Genomic DNA, 18,498 nt, shown 5'->3' on the forward strand with positions numbered 1-18,498 from the left:
CTTACAATGAGCTGCCCTGGGTCTCCGCTGACAGCTCAAGGTTTTCATTAATCCCAAAGCCCGAAGGGATCCCTGTGATCATCTCATCTGTCCCCCTGTTTGACCCAGGCCCTGAATTAATCCCTGCTTAAACCAGAGCAGATCTCTTAGGAAAACATCCCATCTTGATTTAAACCTGGCCAGAGCTGGAGAATTCACCGCAGCTCATGGGGGGAGCTGTAAACCAGGATGCCCTCGTTCTATCCCCAGCTCTGGGAGGGGATTGGTGTCTAGTGGGTTAGACCAGGGGGGGAAAGGGGCTTGGATCCAGGACTCCCAGTTTCTATCTGGGGCCTGGATGGATTCGGGGTGGGGGTGGGGGTGGAGGGGAGGACTCTAGCATGGCCCAGACTATTCTCTCCCCTTAATGTCCTGGGATCCACCAGTCAAAAGGACCCATGTCCCAGCTGCAGACTCAGCAATGAGCCAGATCGCTGTCCCCTTGACACCCCCCCCTTTCCCCTGCTTGGGCATTGACCCACAAGGCCCTCTCCTGTTTGCCTGTGGCTCCCCCCATAACACTCTCCCACCCTTCTCCTGTTCTTGCTCAGGGTGCACCTTGCCCAGGCCTCCTTCAAAGTTTGTACCTTCAATGTGCACAACTTTGGAGAGGCCAAGGTGGCCAATGTGCAGGTGATACATGAACTGGTTGAGGTGCTTGCTGGGGGGTGGTTCTGAGACTTACCTGGCTCTACAGGGGGGCTTTAGGGACTAGCCTGACTCTGGAGGAATGGAGGGTGGGTTTGTCATGGCCTCTGCCCGGGGAGCAGGTGCTGATGAAGCTAGCATGGTCCTTGGCTGCCCACGCTCCCCTGCTCAGTGTGCGTCTCTGCAGATCCTGGTGCTCTGTGACATTGCCATGGTGCAGCAGGTCCCAGATATCACAGGAGACGCTGTCCTGGCCCTAGCGAAGGAACTGACCGGGTACCGGGCCCAGCCAGAATGCCCGGGTTCTATCCCTGGTTCTCAAAGGGTGATGGATCTAGTGGCCTAGAACAAGGGAGCTGGGCGCTACCCGTGGCTTGTGTGGGGAAAGGCAGGGGGTGAATGAGGTGATGTTCACAGCTCTTTCCCTGGGCAGGTACAACCTGTGCCATCGTTATGCCCAGTTGGGGAGCCAGAGCCTTGTGTACAGGATCTACAAGGAGCAGATCATCTTGTGTATCAGTAAATTCCCCCCAAAGCACCCCTCACCGTCAGGTCCCCATGTCCTTTTCCCCACCCCCTTGAGCCAGCCAGTCCCCCTACTTGGGGTCTGGGTTGGAGCTGGCGTCCCCTACAGAGGAAAGGACCCATGTCCCATTCCCCCACCACACACACACTCACACCGAGCCAACCAGTCTGACTCCCTGTCTTGGGGCCGGATCGGAGCTAGCACCCCTGGAGATGTCATGCTCTGGGCTGGCTGTGACCCCACTCTCCTGGAAGGTCAGACATGGTGTCGGTCACCAATTGGTGCCTGTTCGGGTATGAGGAGGCCAGGGAAGCTGGGGACTTTGCCAGATTCCAGGCATCCAGCATAAGTGGGTCCCCTGGTGACTCCCCTGCTGCCCTCCCCAGTGCCCCCTGGTGCCTCTGCTGCTTCCCTACCCCACGCACAACCCAATCCGGCAATGCCCTCTCCCTTCCCCAGACCTAACTACTTCTCCTCCCAATACCTCCAAACCTCAAGTGCCCCCTCCACTGCTATAACCCCCTCACCATCTTTGTCCTCCGCTCCGCCAAGCCCCCCATGCTCTCTAATCCTCCATGTTCCTTTCCTCTCCATCCTTTGTGACCCTTCCCATGCCTGCTTTCCTGTGATCTCTCTGACCCGCCCCCCATGTTCCCCCAGCCCTCACAGGGATGGAATGGGACCCAGGCATCCGGGAGGACTCCCCTAGTGGCAGAACCACAGTGCTGCCAGGCCCAGGAGTGGGGGTGAGGGATGCAGCAAGGGAAATGGACCTGGGTGTCCAAGGCAGCTCTCCTGGGAAAGGGACGACAGTGCTGCCAGCCCCATGGGGAGGGAATGTGAGCCAGATATCCAGGACAGCTAGGCAGGGGCTCTATAGCTGAATGGGGGTGGGGTCTGCATCCCACCCAAATGTGCCGAGACCCTGGTTTCCACTGCCTGATCGGTGACGGTGCTGACACCACGATCAGAGTCCGGACCCACTGCACCTATGATGGGTAGCCAGGGGACAGCACGGGGACGGGGGTGCAGTCCCAGGGGAGGGCAGGGCCGGAGGACTGGGGGGTGTGAGCACAGAGTTGGGAGGAGTGGGAGTCTCAGCCTGGGATGTGGAGAGAGCTGGCTCCCAGCCCTGGGTGGGGGAGGGGAGAGAAGTGGGTCAGAGCACGCCGATGGGTGAGGGACTGACTGCAAGCTGGAGGAGGGGCTCCCCGCGGTGGGTGGGGGGTCCCAGCATGAGGGGTAGAAGAAGTGGGGCACAGAGAGCCCCTGGCAGAAAGGAGTGGTGGGGAGCAATAGAGGGGTGCAGTGGTCTCAGACTCCCCACCCCCCCGCCCCAGTTTATAGGTTAACTCCTCTGAGCAGGTATTGCAGGGAGTTGGGGTGGGTCTCTACTCCCAAAGCAGATGACAGGAGCTGATCTCCAGCTCAGCAGCTACCCTGCAAAGCCAGGCTGCTCCCCTGAGGTACACAGACAGGTAAGGAAGGCTAGGAGTTTAGGTTCAAGGAGGCAGGAGAGGCTTGTCAGATTAATCTAAATTGATCTTGTAATCATATATTCACTCAGCCCACATCTAACCTTCTGTCTCTCTCTCTCGTCTCTCTTGCTATCTTTCTAGCAACTCTAAAGACAAAATGGACAAGACCACAGAAGCACCAAAAGATTAGTAGAAGGGAAGAAAAAGCCCTGAAAAAAGGATGGAGACACACTGCATGCGTGCCCCCGCTTCCCCGTAATGAGGGCTTGGGTCTTAAACACTTGTTTCAGTGGGCTTATGCCCCCTAGAAGTGCCATGTAGAAGGACCTTCCTGTAAATAGTGATCAAGGTCCTTCACCTTCAAACAAATGATTTGGGTATCCACTACATATCTGAAGCTCAAGGACCATGCTTAAATATGGGCTCAGGTCTCTTTCTGTTTCACACCTTTTAAATGCCCTGTGTGATTCACCTCTCCGTGAAACAAGGGTTTAGTGCCTCCATCTCCCAAGGGAGATTGAGTGGCCTCCCACTGAGCTGGAAGGGGAGGTACCATGCTCTGATCTCTGGTGGGTGGAGCCAGGCTGGGTTCACCCCTCCTACAGGAAGCTGAGGGGTGGGGCAGGAAGTATAAAAGGCAGAACCTCTGCCATTGTTCAGCTTGAGTCAGGGAAGGGAGTAGGTGATCTCACACTGCTCTAGAGCCTGAAGTAGCAGCTACACTGTGTCCTGTCTGAGGATGACCTGGGAGAAGATTTGCTGGGAGTGCTGCTTGCTGTTTATCTTCAGGAGATGGAGGATGATCCTGAGCTGCAGGTACCTTATGGTGGGAGAGTAGGAAGTAGTCCAGGGACAGCTGATTATAGTTTAGTTCTGTGGCTGCTTGAATGCTGGTCTGTGTGTTTTGGTTGGCTCCCTGCTGAGCCAGTGGTGGAACACTCTCCTGGTTGGGGTCCTGGTTGGGACTAGTTAGCGTAGGGTGGACCTGGATTTCCCCTGATGTCCTGCTGCCAACTCCACCCTAGGTTGGTAGCTTCCCCACCTGAGGCTCAGAGGCCTGTTCCTCTCTATGGCCTAGGTATCTAACCTGGTTTGCCCTACCTGGGGGCTTGGGCTCCTTGAGACTATTGGCCTGAACTGCCCCACCTAAGATCTACTCTTTGGTAGAGGGTAGTGCCCTAAGGGTGTAGTGAGGTGGAGTGGCCTGACAGAGAGGGAGGGACACTGCCAACCCACTAACTGCCCCCATCTAGCTCTTCTTGGGCCCCAGGCAACTGCTAAGCAAAAATTCCCCTGGCTAGTGAGGGAATGTAGGTCTCTCCTTTCCCCACTCTAGGTTCTGGTCTCTCTTCATGCAGTTATCTAATGACCACCTTTTAAGAAGGATTTGGGTCACTTTTCCCATGCTTATTTAGTCATTGGTCACTTTCATGTGCCAGGCAAAATGACTGCCCTGCCGGGGTGGCTCCAGGCCCCAGCACGCCAAGCACGTGTTTGGGGCGGCATGCCGTGGGGAGCGCTCTGCCGGTTGCTGGAAGGGCGGCAGGTGGCTCCGGTGGACCTCCCGCAGGTGTGCCTGCAGAGGGTCCGCTGGTCCTGTGGCTTTGGTGGACCCTCCGCAGGCACATCTGCAGGAGGTCCACTGGAGCCGTGGGACTGGCAGAGCGCCCCCTGTGGCGTGCTGCCATGCTAGGGGTGGCAAAATGGCTAGCGCTGCCCCTGCTCCCCTGTAAGCCCAGTGTAAGGGCCTAACCCCCTCACACTCAAAATAGTGAGGCCTTTTTGTGCCTTGATGCCATTGCTGTCTGGCTGCTGGCCAAGAAATGCATGAATACAGGATGATCTGATTTTTGTAAGCCATAACTTCAGCTAAATGCATAATACTGGCTTGTCAGAAATCAATACAATCATTGATTGATAACTGGGATGGACTGGATCCAGGAGGGAAAGTTGGAGGAGTCTGGTAAGGGGGATAGGCTGTGACAATCCTTCGGTTTAGCACTGCAATTCAAACTCAGACTTAGCAATGCATGGCTCATTATCCAGGGAGGCAAAATGAGTGCATGATGCTTCCAATGCCCCAGATAATTATATCTGGAATCAATGGTGCAAGAGAGGATATTGGTGGGGAGGGTGGAGGTGTAACATTCTGGGGTTTAACCCACACCAGTAAGAGGTTGTGTAACTCCCACCCCATCTCCCTGCAGCTCTAGGGGGCCTTAAATGCTATGCTGCCGTGACTCTCAGGTTGGACACCAACAGCCTGCAGATAAGCATGTGGGTCACCCCTGGCTTCCACTACCCACTTCATTCCTGAATTTCACCCAAACCAGTTGTCAATAGGATAATCAGCCAAGTTTTCCAGAATTGAGTTACTATGTTACGCCTCTCAGTCTCAGCAAGTGAATTTTTACCATTGGTAAGTTGTATGACAGCTCCCTGGTGTACCTGTCTGTTTTGTCAGGAAACTCTCTTCAGGACTCTGCCAGTCCAAACCTTGCCTTGCCACTAACAGACCCCTACTCCTCAGTTCCCCAGGGATGTTTCCCTGCAGTGGCCCACCTTCTCTTGGAATACTCACAGGAAATAAGCTTGCTGCCCCTTTGAAGAGATAACAATAGTTTACTAATTGTGGCTAACAACTCTAAATTTAATCACAGCACTGAATTGATTTATTGTAAAAGTGAAATAAGTGCACTGAACAACAGGTCGAAGGTTTAAGTGACTCAAAGTATAAGCAGTAATGCTAGAAAGGGTGCCAAAAGTGTGTGTGGGGCGGGGGGGGGGGAAGAGAAATGCCTGTAAGACTAAACTTCAGCAACCAAAAATTCTCAACTGCATTCACTTCCCAGATGCTTGAACCTCTGTGGTTGAAGGACCTAATGTTCTGGGATTTTGAGACCAGACCTCTTGAATCCCTTAAGTCATGGATAACTCAAATGTCTTTTTGCCCTAGTGACAGGTGTAATCCTCACATGGGTCCTCAAGGGTTAAATTAGGCCAGGCAGGCCCAATCAACCAATTAAGCAGCAAATAGGGGGAGAGGTAGGCTATGAGGAGGTTGCTAATTGGAAGCAAGCTCCCTCCTATGAGGGAACAGGCAGGACTTGTGTAAAGCTAAAAAGCTGGCAACAGAAAGATGGCTGCAGGATGAAGAATAGTGTAAAGTAAAATTCCCCATAGTGCAGTACAGATGTTTCAAAATAGTCACTAGTGTATCAAAGGCTTTCATACAAGACCTCACTTGATGCACTTTTATACTAAAAGGCTGTACTTGAATTGTGTCCAAAAATTGCAGCTGAATTGCAGACAAGCCATGGAAAATGGTGGGGAAAAAATAGTAATGGACTTTATTTACAGTAATAAAGTCCATTACTTTTCTCTAATTTAGAGTAGCCACCCAGGACTCCCACTATCAAAATGGCTCTAGAAGCCTAATTTTGTTGAATCCACAATATTGCAAGTTAAGTAGGGCCTTAATCATATAGTAAGAATGGAAACTATTAGCTGATTCAATTGCTTATCATTTGAGGGTCAGACTTTGTCCTCCTAGCAAAAAGGGTGTCTCGCCCACTTTTTTCCCTCGGAGTGAGCAGCTTTGCAAGCAGCGCGCTCCTGGCCCACGAGGTGAGGACTCGTGTCACTGATAACGTCCTGTATGTTCACAAAGGTCCCCTTCTGCTCCCTACCATCGTTCTCTTGCACACTTGGGCTGGGTCTGCATGGTAGCGCGGTTTACCCAAAATAACATGGGATCCTGGAGCTGTAGCAGGCTCAGCAAGGTTAGTAAAGTTTAACTAAACCTGGACCGCCCCTGTTAGAAAGCTATAAGTGGTGATCCTACTTTCTCACAATAGATCTCTAAGTAGGTGGCTGTTTTACCTTTTTATGTAAATGTACCTTCATTGTGCCTGCCTGACAACCAAGCTGGTCAGACAAGCAAATAAACACAGCATGCCTTAGACAAAGCACTGTATGTATTGCTTGTCTAATTTTAAGAGCATAATTCTAGTACAGTTATAAATATTTGTGCACACCCCATACATCATGCAAAAATATTAATGATCAGTGAGTTTTCCACTGATCCATTACATGCCACCTTTTGGGTGTCTATCAGGACAACTGTATTAGCTGTAGTGAGCATGTCAGGCCTGATAATTTTTGATACAGTTGTGAACCACCAATGGGCCTCTGTCAAAGGGACGGTGCACTGTAACTTACCAGTTGGAGGCTCCGGTTCCTGCCATGACTTGGGGGTCCTCTGTAGGCTCATGGGGGGGTGACAGTGGGGTGGTCTCCTCAACTGGTTACAAAGAAACATATGCTACTTGTCTTCCAGGGCATCCTTCACAGTCCCTGATGCCTCATAAGCATCCTGTCTGACAGGGTTGAGGAGGGGGTCATGACCCACTTCTGGCTGTGCATTGGAAGCAGTTTACAGCACCCAGTCATGCTCCTTGAAGGGGCATGTACAATGAACCCAGCTGGAGTTTTGTCTTGCATGGGAGCCTCCAGTGCTTGATTCATTCTGGTCCTGGGTTGGAATATGCTCCTGCAGCTGTTTCTACTTGGTGAAATTTCTTGGTACAGGTGACTTTTCCTGCCATTCCAGGAGAAGCCCTAGAGAATGTACTTCAACCACACATTGATCAGCACCTGGATGTAGTCAGTGGGCCAGGTGGCTGCTCTCAGAACAGGATCTGGAAAATGGTAAACAGTGAGGTGATAACAATTTTGAGTAGTTTTGTAAGTCCCAGGCAGACTGCAAAGGATCTCTTGAGACTGGCCAACAAAATGGCAGATGAAATTCAATGTTGATGGATGCAAAGTAATGCATATTGGAAAACATAATCCCAACTATACAGATAAAATGATGGGGTCTGAATTAGATGTTATCCCTCAAGCTGGTATGTTTACATCTTGAATACTGTAGGCACATGTGGTTGCCCCATCTCAAAAGATGTATTGGAAAAGGGCAACTGTCAAGGCTAATTCCCCACTCTGGCACTTTGAGTGCAGAAGGTGGGGCGGGGAGGGTGTGGCACAAGGATTCTAAAGTAATACTGGCCACTCCAGGCTTGTAGTAAACTTGCAAGGTTACAGCTTCTCTGACCTTGGGTGGTGACAGCATCTACCCATCCAAGTGCAAAAACCCCTTTGGACCCAGGAAGGAGCACTTGGGAATTCCTCCCTGTGAGGTACCTTTCACCACCACCCCTTTGGCAAAGAGCTGAGAAGAAAACAAAGGAAATCAGCTGTTGCTACCAACTAATTGAACATCATAGGCACAAACCTCTTGGACACAAATCCAATCCTGTTCCTAAAGGTAAATTTTATTAAACAGAGAAAATACATTTGCAACTTAAGCTTTTGCTAGATTTAAAAAACCCCACTTACAAAATTAAACATCAAGAAGGGTATTCTTGAGGTCCAGCTTAACAGTTACAAGCAAAACACAGGCATTTGGGGTTAGCACAGGAGTCCACAAGCCAATAAGAAATAAAACAGATAAATCTAATGGTCTTTCTAGACACTTCCTGATCTACTTGCATGTCTGGGGTTTCAAATAAGTAGTTCCAGGTATGATTTAATTTTCCATACCTAGATTAAAGATGCTTATAGCATTGCTGCTTGTGGCTGTTCTCTGGAGAGAACAGGTGGGTGTGTGTGTGAGGGAGGTTTTCCCCGAATTAAAAAATTCTAGCCCTCCCATTGGCTCTTTTGGTCAGGTGCCCACTCCTTTCCTTTTATCTGTGGACTTGTTAACCCTTTACAGGTAAAGCAAGTAGAGAACAGCTACTAACAAGGATTTTTATAGCTGTCTCCCTGCCCATAAAAGAGAGCTACATCCCCTCATTTATCACAGCAACAAAAATGATTAAGGATGTGGAACAGCTTCTGTATGAGGAGAGATTAATAAAATGGACTCTCCAGTTGGAAATAGACAACTAAGGGGGGGGGTGGGGATATTTTGCCAGAGGATCTAGTCTTGGCCTTCACTACAACAGGGTTCAAAAAAACTAAGTCATGGATAGGTCCATCAGTAGCTATTAGCCAGGATGGGCAGGGATGGTGTCCCTACCTTCTATTTGCCAGAAGCTGGGAATGGGTGACAGGAGACAGATCACTTGATGACTTGATCTGCTCATTCCCTCTGAGGCACCTGGCATTGGCCACTGTCAGAAGACAGGATACTGGGCTAGATGAACCTTTGGTCTGACCGAGTATGGCTGTTCTTATGATTGTCCCCTGTGAAGAGTGCAGTGGAAAGCGGTTCTGATATGGTCAGTGCAACATGCTACTACTGGTGAAAATGGGGTCACTCACAGGGCACTTTACAGATTAGGTAATCAGGTAGAAAAGGGTTTGGTATGTAGTGGGAATGAGGGTGGAGAACTACTAGTACCAGGTGTCTCATTTGTCCCTTACCCCCATTCATGCTGCAAACTGGCACAGGTATGGAAGGAAGGTGTTTACCCACACCCCTCAGGCATACTAGCCTACTCACCCTCTTGCCTTCAGACACTTGCTTCTGGGATTTAGGTGTGGACAACTGAGGGCCATGGTCATGTCTACACTTGTTAGTATAGAGGTACCCTTAGATACCCACACCCTCCCTCACATTACCTGGGGTCTGGCTACTAACTGTAACTCTTGAACAACAAGAGAAAACATTGGGATGATGCATATCATGCTGTTTGGGGTGGTTCACAACAGTGCTGACTTCAGAGAAGACTGTCAAAAAGCAGGGCAGACACCACAAACTGGTTGTATGAACAAGAATTAGACTTCATCAACCTAGTAACAAACGAACTCCAGAAGCAATATACCAGTCAGTTCCATTGGGCACTCCAGTCTGTCTCGCCACCCAGGCAAGCTGAACTTGGAGATAGTTGGTTGCCGTACACCAAAGATCATGAGATTGAGGTTGCTTCCAGTCCCAAGAGAAAACTTACCCTAGGTCAGATTGTTCATCAAAGACCATGCTTGCAGCCAGCCTATAGTCAACTAAGGATTTAACTAGGAAAAAGAAAGGAGTTGCTTACAGGTTAAAGCAGGCAAACATTGCATATAACAAATGAGTTAATCTATGGTATTAAAAGTTGACAGTTGGTCAATTTGGATTCAGTGCTTACAGGTGACCACAAGGATCTCTGCTTCCTAGCTTCAGCCCTCTGAATCTGAACAGAAGTGCTGCCATGAGCACTTTCTATCTATCTTTATTTCCTTCTTTCATAACTTAAGCTGATGGGGTGAGCCATTTTGCACTTAGCCCATGCAGGAGCAATTAACAAGTCTTTGTATTGTGGTGATCCATGGCCTATTTAGTTTTGGTAGATCCTCTTGCCTATTGGGAATGACTTTCAAAGGGATTAACACTACATAAAACTGTTGTTTTTTAGTACATAGTTAAGAACAAATACTTAAGAGTTTGCTATAGCTTTAAAAGATCATAGCATGGGCTACAGACACTAGAAGTAGGATTCATACATGGTAGCAACTTACAATGCATTAGTCCTTAGAAAAGGCTTGCAAGTCCACTACCCATCTTAATTATACCAACACACAGGTGAGCTGGACTGGCTTCCAGCAATGAATTTGTTAGTGCTTGGCTAAGGCCTAAAAGCTGCCATTTGATCTGCCAGTGTCACAATAGAATCCAGGAATTCATGGCAAATGCTATATTTTGCTGCTCCTTGAGAGTATGTCAGATTTCAGTGAGGAACCCAGAATCCTAATGATTCTTCTACAAGGAGATTATTTTATCATAGAATGCAAGATATTTTATATCTAAACTACAAGTTACCTCACTGTAACTGTAGATTACAAAACTACACCCCTAATTTAGTTATGCTAGTATGAAAGTGCCTTATGGTAACTTGTGTTGCTTCCTGAATTAGAATAATTATCCAATTATTTGGCCTCTTCTGGTTCTCTAACTCAGATTCTAAACCAATTACTCAAAATGGTTGCTTTCTCAGTACAAAGCCATCTCAAAACTTTCACTCGTGGGGGGGGGGGGGAGTACTACTGGCTTTCTTTCATCTAATGAGCATTGGGGGGCCAAAAACTTATTTCTATTCCAATGAGGGGAAATCTAATAACTTGGGTAACAGGGTCTATATTTTAAGTTGAAACTCATGATTCAGCCTTCTGCTTACAATTTAATAGCTTTAAGTACAAAAATACATCACCTATTTGATTTGATATTGTAACTGTGTAAATGTGTTAATTCTTGATAGTGGTCTTATCTAAAAGATTAGATGAGAATTCTTAAAGCTTAGATGCTATTTAATTTTGTGACTAAATTCTTTGTACACTTTAAAGTACTAAAAATGCTTCCCAATCTCCAGCTGACAGGTAAAGCAGACTCTTTTTTCCACAGGACAGTATAATAAAGAGCACTTGATTGAAAAGCTGCAGTAGACAGACTTGTTGCCTGGCAGTGAATGAGTCTCTTTGGTTCAGAAGCTATTTAAGACAAGATCTGTTTGCTTTTTTCCTAAAACAGTCTCATCTTTCTTTGTCTCCACAGTGTGGGGAATGCAGCTCTTATTTGAATCCTGACACCAACTGTTGCCTGAAGACACAGTGAGACTTTCACTTTTATCTGTATTTCACCCACTGACAATATTAGTCATGCCTCTATAGAACTATCAAGTCTGGATGTGTCCCCAGCCGCTTCTCTGAATCACAGGAACTGCATGCTGCACAGACTTTGCTGCCAAGGGAAGCAGATTCACCATTTCCTGTGAATCGTCAGCACCTTAACAGAATACAGTTGTGCCCAGTTCTGTTCCAGCAAGAACTTCTGCTGCTCCTCCTCTGGATAAAGTCTGTCTGTTTTGGGGGTTTCTGCTGGTTATGGGGCTGCCATCAATAGTGCCAAGGTATGTACATGTAAGGACAAATGGCACAATTGCTTTCTTAGCATGTTAATGAATTGTATGTAGCAGGAAACTTTCCCATGTTTCAGGACTACAATTTATGGATGGATTCTTAGTCCCCTGTTATGCAGGTTAAACCTGGTTCTGCTTATGCTATTGTCAGTTTGGGCAGAGTTGGCCTCTCTGGCTGTAAATTAGCTGGTGCTTCCCAGATTGTTGGGATTGACATCAACAAAAATTTTCCAAGGCTAAAAAGTTAGGAGTCACTGAAAGAATAAACCCTCTAGATTCCAAGAAACATTCAGAAGGTGCTGTTTGCAATGGTGTGGCCATGGTGTGGACTACTGTCAAAGTGTACTTATTATTGGCCCACTGTTATTAGTTAGGTTTGCTCTATTGTTCCCGATCTGGTGGCTGGCCTTGTTGATCATATAATTTTTCACAAGATCCCCTACTAAGAAGCCTCCTTATCTTCAGGCCAACACTCAGACTAAGTCAAGTAACAGCTCCCTGAAATAAAACATGACCAAGACTCTGTCCTTGTACAGAGGAGTACACTTATTGCTATATATGAGATGGATAACTGGATAGAACAATATAATGTCAACAATTTTTTGTCTAAAATTTTATTACTGAGGAAGTCTGTTTTCATAACCTTACTTCCCCTCTCAATGTCTTATACATCAAGACATCATATTTGCTTTGACATCCTGCCACATGGGCTCTGGAAGCTGTGATGTACCTAGTCTAGCCTTCCATGGGTCTTGTGTGCCCCAGGCAGAGAACAGGAGGCCCTGGCTATGGCAGGGAAACTATTTATTTGTTAAATAAAATAAATAGATAATCCTGGCAGGTGACCTACACCCACATGCTGCTGAGGAAGACAAAATATTTCCAGGGTTACTACCAATCTTACCTGGGGTGGGGAATAGCCCATTTGCTCATTATTTTGTCCTACAATTTTGGTTCTCTAATCTCTAGTTCCACACTTGTTTCCCAAGCATGATCTTCACACAGTCCTTGAGTTCTGATAGGCCTTTTGTTTGGACTAATTCAGTTTGTCTCCTTTTTGTACCTTTTCCCATCCAGAGATAAGTCATGACATTTTATGAACTTTCACTACTTACAGTTAAACTCCCAGTTAGGGTAAGCTGTGATAAGTCCTACAAACAGACTAGTATTTCAAGGAAAGCTCAACTTGGGGAGAACTAAACCAAAAACTTCTGGCCTCCAAGATGCTTGCCTGGAAGAATGACAAGTCTTCCAGAGGCAGAAAGCTGGGGTATTAAGCTTCTACACTCTCCTCAGGACTAGAGGCAGGGAACTAGGGCAGTCAACCTCCCAGACCTAAGGTACAGACTAAAGGTATGTCTATACTACCCACCAGATTGGCAGGTAGTGTTCAATGTATTGGATCAATTTATTGCATCTCATCTGGATGCAATAAACCAATTTGCTAATTGATGCCCGTACTCCACCTCCACAGGAGGTGTAAGCAGTGTCAATGGGGAGCCATGCCAGTTGACTTACCTGGCCTTCCTCATGGCAGCAAGTCGAACTAAGATACTTTGGCTTCAGCTAAGCTATTCATGTAGCTGAAGTTGCATATCTTGGTTTGAAACAACACCCCCTCACTAGTGTAGCCCAGGCCTGAGTGTCTGGGCTTTCTGCATCTCTAGCCCTGGAGCTGGGGTGTAGGAGGAGGGGAGGCTGAGTGCCTGGCTCTCTACCTCTGGCATCAGAGTTGTGGGGGATGCTGGGAGCCATAGGGGAGACTGCTAGGAAAGCATCTCAATTTTACTGGCCTAAAGGGCAAGTGAGACAGGCAGCCAAAGAGCCTTATTTCAATCGCCCAACAAAAGCTAAAGGTTTTCTGGCAACATTGTTTCAGAATTTCCTTTTTCCCTGAAAATGCCCTTTTCACTGGAAGAAAATGTTGACAAAATTTCAACTGTCTCTACTGCTCATGAACTTAAATCTAGCTACATGCTCAAGTGCTCTAAGAGTGCCATCAGGGCCTTCCATAATTAAGGAAGGTTTTGAACCCAGCTGGCTTTTTTGTACTGCCTTGCTAGTTGCCAGTCAAGAGATGTAAATACTGAAGTTTTGTTTGTGTGCAATGATCTTGTAACAACTCAGCCACGTGCATTACATCTGGGAGTGCAGCCAGTACACAGGTCCTATCTTGTGTGCCTGGCCATCACCTCAGTCATGGAATTTAAGGCCAAGGCTCACCAGATCAGCTAGTGTCACCCCTTGTAAATCACAAACTGCCATCACAAAGTACCAACATACTAAATGAACAACCAAAATTAGACCAATTACAGCCTCCGGGAGACTAGACTGTGTGCCACAGGTAGCAAACAGGAGGGACTGAAATGCACCAGTGCTTGAGGCCCCTGCAGTGGCAGGGAAATGATTAAGTGAAATGTACATAAACAGTCCTGCCCCAGGACCCACACTGCTGAGGAAGGTAGACTCCCTACCCCAGGTGATAGACAATCTTACCAGGGGAAAATCCTTCCCAGCCCCCATAGAGTGCCCAGTTCAACCCTAGGCATGGGAGCGAGAAACAGCCAGGAAAGTACTTAGGCTGCATTGAGTACTCGCTCAAGAGCCCTGCCCAGTGTCCCATCTCCAGCCATGGCCATCCCTCCTCTTTCAGAGGAAGGAGACTAAAATACCCCCATTTTATTCTGAGGGGGCATGACACTACCTCAAAATGACACCCTGTAACCCCATATTCATCCATATAGGGTTGTGATATCTTGCACAAAGCATGCTATGTACACTTTCGTATGAAAGGTCACAATCTGATTAAACACATGGTTCTGTCCAAATGTGTGGATACGAATGTAAAATTGAGATGTGTTGTAAGTTTGCTAATAGCATACAATGATCTCTGCCCAGGTGGCTGAGCATCCATTTAATCAACTGACTCAACTATGCAGGTACCATACAATGAGTCTTGATCATTGACTTGGACTGTTTTGTTCACTAACTTGGCAGTATTTAGCTTGTTACCAAAAGAAACAGGCATAAGGGGACAGAATGTTCTTTCTATCAGTTATAATCACTTAATCTCTGTAGCTAATAAACCTGTTTTTGTACTTTTATCTAAGTGTTTTGCTTGAAGTGCTTGGGGAAACCTTTGCTCAGTGTACAAAAGCTGGTGCATCTCCTCTCCACAGTGAAGGAGGGGCAGCCTGGGTTATAACCTTATGCTGGTCTTGCTTCTGACAAGGGCAAGACAGCACAGCTCTGGGGTCCTGAGCTGGGGGGAACTGGCCAGAGCCCCCCTCATGAACTAACATGAGTAGCTAGGACAAGCATTCATGTAACTCAGCTGGGTGTGTCCCTGCCTGTGGATGTTTAAGTGCAGCACTGGGAGAGGTTGTCAGCTTGTCTATCAGTGTAAGGAAGCCCAGGTTGGTAAGCCAGAGGGCTCAGCAGTACCCCTGTCTGGGTTGCACCCTTGGGATCCGGCGGGGGGAAGAGAAAGGGGAAATCCCTTTCTGATAGTCAGTGTCCAGCTAAAGCATGAGCTTGAACATAAGACACAAACTAGAGTGAGCCCAAGCAACCCATCCCACAAGTGCACTTAAATTTGTCCTGCTCTGACTATTAAGTTTTGTCCCACATCTCCCACTGGGAGGCTGTTCCAGAACCTCTCCTCTGATGGTTAGAAGCCTTTTAACTTGTCTAAATTTGTTCATGGCCAGTTTATAGCCCTATGTTCTCTTGTCCTTTAGCTGTAATAGCTTTTGACCCTCCCTGCTAATTACCCTCCAACTGATTTATAGAGATCAATCTTATCCCCTCTCAGCCTTCTCTTGAGACTAAAGCCAAGCTCTTCTGGTCTGAGACTAAACAAGCGAAGTTCCTCCATTTCCCTGATTATCCTAATAGCTCTTGTCTGGACCTGTTCAAGTTGAAGATCTTGAACACAGGTGACCAGATTTGTACATCAGTATTCCAAAGGAGGTCTTAACAAGGCTTGTCCAAGGGCATTGATACTACTCCCTCTCTACTGGAACTACCACTCCTAATTGCCTCTTTCACAGCCTCATTGCACTGGTGGCTCACATTTTGTGATCAGCCCACACTCCAAGGTCACTCACTTCCAACTGAAGAGTCCTAACTTGTGGCAGAAATTCTTATTAAAACCTAAGTGCATGACCTTGAACTCTAATTTTGAATTCCATCCCATTTGTCACTCCACCTACAAGGTTGCCCAAATCTTGGCAATCTCTACTTTTTGTGCCAAGGTAATGAATAAAAATATTGGCTAAGATCCTTGATCTCCACTAGTAACTACCTTCCAGTCCTAGAATTCTCTTTTCAGCACAATCGGTTACCTTCTCTTGTTCAGCCAATGTCTTATCCAGCTTACAATACTCTTATTGATTTCCTCTTCCCTAACATAACTAATGCATTTTGGTAAAGCATTTGACATGGCACCACATAGTTCAGTTGTATTGATCTACTGTACTTTAAACTATTTCCTCAAAGGAAACCAGGTTAGTTTGGCATAATCTACCTCTGGTAAACCAGTGTAGCATTACATCCCCGTACCATTTACCTCTATGAATAGAATTTTTCACTGATAGTCAGTGTCCAGCTAAAGCATGAGCTTGAACATAAGACACAAACTAGAGTGAGCCCAAGCAACCCATCCCACAAGTGCACTTAAATTTGTCCTGCTCTGACTATTAAGTTTTGTCCCACATCTCCCACTGGGAGGCTGTTCCAGAACCTCTCCTCTGATGGTTAGAAGCCTTTTAACTTCAGTCTAAATTTGTTCATGGCCAGTTTATAGCCCTATGTTCTCTTGTCCTTTAGCTGTAATAGCTTTTGACCCTCCCTGCTAATTACCCTCCAACTGATTTATAGAGATCAATCTTATCCCCTCTCAGCCTTCTCTTGAGACTAAAGCCAAGCTCTTCTGGTCTGAGACTAAACAAGCAAAGTTCCTCCATTTCCCTGATTATCCTAATAGCTCTTGTCTGGACCTGTTCAAGTTGAAGATCTTGAACACAGGTGACCAGATTTGTACATCAGTATTCCAAAGGAGGTCTTAACAAGGCCTTGTCCAAGGGCATTGATACTACTCCCTCTCTACTGGAACTACCACTCCTAATTGCCCCCTAGGATTACATTTGCCTCTTTCACAGCCTCATTGCACTGGTGGCTCACATTTTGTGATCAGCCCACACTCCAAGGTCACTCACTTCCAACTGAAGAGTCCTAACTTGTGGCAGAAATTCTTATTAAAACCTAAGTGCATGACCTTGAACTCTAATTTTGAATTCCATCCCATTTGTCACTCCACCTACAAGGTTGCCCAAATCTTGGCAATCTCTACTTTTTGTGCCAAGGTAATGAATAAAAATATTGGCTAAGATCCTTGAAGATCTCCACTAGTAACTACCGTCCAGTCCTATAATTCTCTTTTCAGCACAGTTACCTTCTCCTGTTCAGCCAATGTCTTATCGAGTGTACAATACTCTTATTGATTTCCTCTTCCCTAACATAACTAATGCATTTTGGTAAAGCATTTGACATGGCACCACATAGTTCAGTTGTATTGATCTACTGTACTTTAAACTATTTCCTCAAAGGAAACTAGGTTAGTTTGGCATAATCTACCTCTGGTAAACCAGTGTAGCATTACATCCCCATACCATTTACCTCTATGAATAGAATTTTTTTCACTGTTTGCTCCAAAACCTTACAGACCTGTTAGTCTGACCTCCATAGTCTGCAACTACCTAGATTACCTTCTTTTCCCCTCCCCCCACTTCTGAAGTATAAATGTACATATGTTACTGCTCCCACATAACAGTATATACACTTATTAAAAATCCTTGTTACTAGACTAGCAATGCCGATCTTTCTGCATCTTTTGGGATGGAAATTCTTTCTCAACTTAAAAGTTTAATGTGCTCTTTTCACCTCTATTTTTAGACTCTCATTCCCAGCAGCCATACTTAAACACATGTTCCATATTATTGAATGGTTTCTCAGTTTTCATTTAGTTTTTTGGGTCATTATCTTTAATCTTCTTCCCATCTACACTGCATGGTAGCCCAACTCCTTTCTTTATAGAATAACTAAAATCCTTAACTTGGCAGAGCTAATTCAGCTTGACTTCTGGCAATTCTTGCTTTTTCTACACTCTAACCTCCACAATAGTTTTCCCCCCTCCCATTCCCTATGGACTCTCTGCTTACTACTAACCTCTTTGACAGGGTGACTCATCTAGCTCTTTTCCTACAAATTCCCTTCCATCTTTCTTTAGGATGCAAATTCCCTACTCTCAAGCAACTGAAGGGATAAAAACCATAAATTGTTTGACCTACCATGCTGTAGCTTAATGGGTTAGGACTGGGATGATTGCTTTCTGGCTGCTGAAAGACCCTTTAAGAGGACATATGCATGGTTATGGAAAACTCAAGCAGGGGCATGAAACAGCTTTCAGCCATTTTGAGGATGGGTTTTTGAAACTGGTTCAAGAAGCTGGGTTCTCCCTTCCACTGCTGCATGAAGTGTGAAAAGACATTGATCCAGTTTCACCCCTGGTGAATTCACTGAGGCTAACCAAGTTAAATTAAGTCCTTATTTCAAGTCAGGGAGGGAACTATAAAATCATCCATTAAGCAAGCTAATTAACAAAAGCTGCATAGGTCTCATAGAGACAGATAATAGCAGGAGAGGGTAAGCCTACAGTCAGCATTTCAGTTGTGGTGATTCACATTCTTGCCTTTCATGGTTAATCTGCTTTAAGAAACAGGCTAAAGTAAGAGCTCTGGTTTGAGCTGGGAACACTGCAAGAAGGAGCCATGCTTGGTCCCCCACTGAGCTGTCTTAAATCAGACACTGGGCCAAGCTGTGTTTCCTCAGGAGGAGATGGGGGAAG

General features: G+C 46.5%; 1 long non-coding RNA gene across 2 annotated transcripts; it reads left to right on the forward strand.

The window, feature by feature from the left end:
• Positions 1-3,342: 3,342 nt before the first annotated feature.
• LOC120406620 lies at positions 3,343-14,695 on the forward strand. Of its 2 annotated transcripts, XR_005599415.1 has the most exons (3): positions 3,343-3,507; positions 11,228-11,582; positions 14,490-14,695. It is a non-coding gene; the product is annotated as an uncharacterized LOC120406620 (long non-coding RNA). The 2 variants fall into 2 exon arrangements; XR_005599414.1 differs by lacking the exon at positions 14,490-14,695 and having other exon boundaries at positions 11,228-11,883.
• The last annotated feature ends 3,803 nt before the right edge of the window (positions 14,696-18,498 follow it).

The sequence above is a fragment of the Mauremys reevesii genome, linkage group 5, assembly GCF_016161935.1.
Source record: "Mauremys reevesii isolate NIE-2019 linkage group 5, ASM1616193v1, whole genome shotgun sequence".
In the NCBI taxonomy this organism is placed as follows: Eukaryota; Metazoa; Chordata; order Testudines; family Geoemydidae; genus Mauremys; species Mauremys reevesii.